Genomic DNA, 3,379 nt, shown 5'->3' on the forward strand with positions numbered 1-3,379 from the left:
ATTATTTCCAAATATTTTACATTTTCACAATTTGGAAGTTTTTAATTCTTGGTAATGGAATAGTTTTTATTTTAACCGCCTGTATTTCTGTTTAGTTATATACACACACACACATACACACACACACAGAAGCGCTCTCGTCGACCCTGTTTGTGCACATGGAGGTGTCCTCTCCCACAGTGCGTACGCGGCTGGTGCAGGGGGCACGGTGCCAGCAGACAGGAGATGGGGCAGATAATCCCCCCCGGGGCAGGTAGGCAGTGGGGCAGGTTGAGGCCCGGCCCTGCAGGGCCTGATGGGGCGATACGAGCGCAGGGGAAACGTGACACTCCACAGGTTTCAGCTGCTTCTCCCAGGACAAGAGGAGGAGTGTCAACCGGTACACACACACACACTTTCTCACACACACGCACACACACACATATACACATACTTGCACACACACACACACACACTCACAGAAACACACACACACACACACTCACAGAAACACACACACACACACACACTCACAAACACACACACTTTCTCACACACACACACATATACACATACTTGCGCACACACACACACACACTCACAGAAACACGCACACACACACACCCACACACACACATAGAAACACACTCACACACACACACTCACAAACACTCACACACACATATACACATACTTGCGCGCACACACACACATACACACCGACACGTCTCTCCTGCCCTCAGGGTGACTGCTAATCCCATCTTTCAGCCCGCCCTCCAACCATGGCGCCCCGGTCGGTGACAAATGCGGTTGTCCTGGCAACCGGGGGAAAACACGGTGGGGGGGGGGGGGCGATGTCATGCTCGATCCTGTGTGACCTGTCCTCGATCCTTAGAGTATTCTGTTAGGGAGTAACCAGGCCAGCAGAGGAGTAATAATAATAATAATAATAATAATAATAACCATTCAATTTTGTTTGCAGGTCTTCCTTTCAGCCAAGGTGGGAAACAGCATGCATACAGCACCAGTAGAATAGCCAGACTTCACACAGATACTGTATAGTGTTGAGCTCATGAGTGGCTCAGTGTGTAAAGATACTCAGCAGGATACATTGGCTGGTTTCTACAGCTTGAACATCGCTTCTGGAAGTCTGGGCCGAGTCCTTAGCCAACCTTAGCAATACCAACAGGGGTAAGGTGGGCTTTAGCCTTCCCAATAACATGCCAGTGGTCCTCAGGATACCAGTACCGTGGAGGGATGGAATGAGAGATGGAGAGAGGGAGACAGGAGGAGGGGAGAGGAGGAGAAAGAAGAGTGAAGGAAGGGAGAGTGGGGGGGGGGGGTAAAGGGTCAAAGGTGACATGCATCAAGGTTGGCGATTCCATGTTTTGCGACTAAAAAATTTAATCGAAGCTAGATTGCCGAGGAAAGGATGAATCGTGATTAAATCCAGGTCATAGTTTATGCTCACCCACATTGAGTGCTGAGTTAGACACAGCTGTCCCAGTGAACTGATGCAGCCGTGTCTGAAACAGCCGTTATGAATATAGCCTTGGTCTGCTGCCCAGCACTGATTTTAAAGTAACATTTCGGATTTACGCAAGGCTTCGACCTCCATCCCCACTCTTGTACGTCAGCAGGGAAAAAAAAAAACATTTCTCCAGACAGTGCGATAAGCTGTATGTAAAAATCTGCTTATTTGTCACAAATATGTTTCTTATTCGGTACATTCATGGGTTGTGTTTTGCTGTTGGCTTGTGTAGAGGACACATTCTTGCTGTCTGTATGTCCATCAGGAATTCAGCGCATACTCTGAGAATGTACTGGATATGCTGCTTCTGCGTAGTTTAGTCTTACTGGTTGTTTTTCATATGGTGTCATTTTGTGTATGTCCCTGCTTATGGGGTCCTAAAATATCGTGAGGACTTTCTCTCAAATGCGGTGCCGGTTTGCTGTCCTCAGCATGAGGAGGCCAGCAGTGGAGGACTGTGTTTTTTTAAAAGTCACCTGGATGAAACCAGAGTATCGCTGAGTAAACACAATCCAATATTTGCACAGTATGTGAGATAATGAAGTCATTGCTAAGTGACACATCATACCTATGTCAGATAGTGTGAGAGCTGTGATCAATGTGGCCGTCAGTAACAGGGTCTCTCTCTTCTGTTGACAGGGATGGAGGAGGAGAACTGTGGGGTGGAAGATGTGTTTGTGTACTGCTACCAGATCCCGTTCCGTCTCCGTACTGGGGCAAGAGCCAAAGAACCGTCCCAACTGTAAGAGGAAGAAGGTACTTTTGGGAACCTGTCCCTGACCCACTCTGAGCACCCTGGTGGCGGTGGGGGGAAGGGGGGGGTGTGGGTAGGTGCTTGGGGGATGGGAGGGGCACGAGATGGAATTCACTTCACCCCCCTTCATCCTCTCACCTGGACTTCAGGACTCGATGCCCATTGGCGTGCGGCAAATCGGATCGAGACCTTGTGGAATTATGGGAAATTGTGTTCTTTCATGCCACTTCATCTGCCAGCTGCTTCCTGTTTGTGGACCTACTTCCTGTGCAGACCTTTTTAAGATGGATTCCTCCACCCCTGACTCTGGACTATGTGTTATTGGCTTTTGTTTGAAGCCTTTGGACATGTGAGTTCCTAAAGACGAAGAAGTGCTGGGTGTTCTTCAGCGTGTGGTGGGTGTGTGCGGTTGTAAGATTCATCTTGACGGGTGTCGTAATGTTTGTGTGTGAAACAAAAATCCTGGGACAGTTTCTTAGAAAAGCCTCCCTGTTCCTCGTTGTGTAAGAGTGTGAGGGTGTTGAAAATAGGTGAGTGCTCCTGTCATCCATATCACCATTGACCCTGCCTCGCCTCAGACCCGCCTACCCAATCTTACCACAGTTGCTGAGTGCTGACATCTCTCTGACCTGCGTTGTCTGACCTTTGACCTCACTTGCGATGTCTATTGTGAGCGACACATAAGCATCTGTGCTGATAAGAGCTTATCTGGAGGTCAGGGGTGTTTGTAAACGCAGTTGTCTTGCGTCTGAGCCCTTCAAATTTCCAATAAAAGCAACGTATGTGTGAAATTGAGTTATGACGGCATGTTCTTTACAGCTCTTCCATTTCAGGCAGACTCCTCAGCCTGGGATTGATTAACATTTGTTCTTAATAAAATAAATGGGAGGGCTCCTCATTTTTTTTTCCCATGCCAGCACAATTTTAATAATTTTTTTTTCCGAAAAATGTTGGTAATTACTGAACTCTGGCATCAAATTGGGACTAAGTCAAAGGTAAAGAAAAATGTTGACTAAATCCATCCTTGTGTCCTCTGGGTAGATTAGCCTCCTTAATCTCAAGAAAAACCAGATGTCATTATTTGTATTATGTCAACAGAATATTATCAAATACTT

General features: G+C 47.1%; 1 long non-coding RNA gene across 1 annotated transcript in view; it reads left to right on the forward strand.

Moving 5' to 3' along the window:
- Nucleotides 1-3,055, forward strand: part of LOC133114850 (uncharacterized) — an 81,743-nt gene extending 78,688 nt beyond the window's left edge. The window contains exon 3 of the long non-coding RNA XR_009705582.1: nucleotides 2,150-3,055. This is a non-coding gene — a long non-coding RNA (uncharacterized LOC133114850). The remainder of the gene's footprint in view (nucleotides 1-2,149) is intronic.
- Nucleotides 3,056-3,379: the final 324 nt, after the last annotated feature.

The sequence above is a fragment of the Conger conger genome, chromosome 16 (genome assembly GCF_963514075.1).
Source record: "Conger conger chromosome 16, fConCon1.1, whole genome shotgun sequence".
NCBI classification, from domain to species: domain Eukaryota; kingdom Metazoa; phylum Chordata; class Actinopteri; order Anguilliformes; family Congridae; genus Conger; species Conger conger.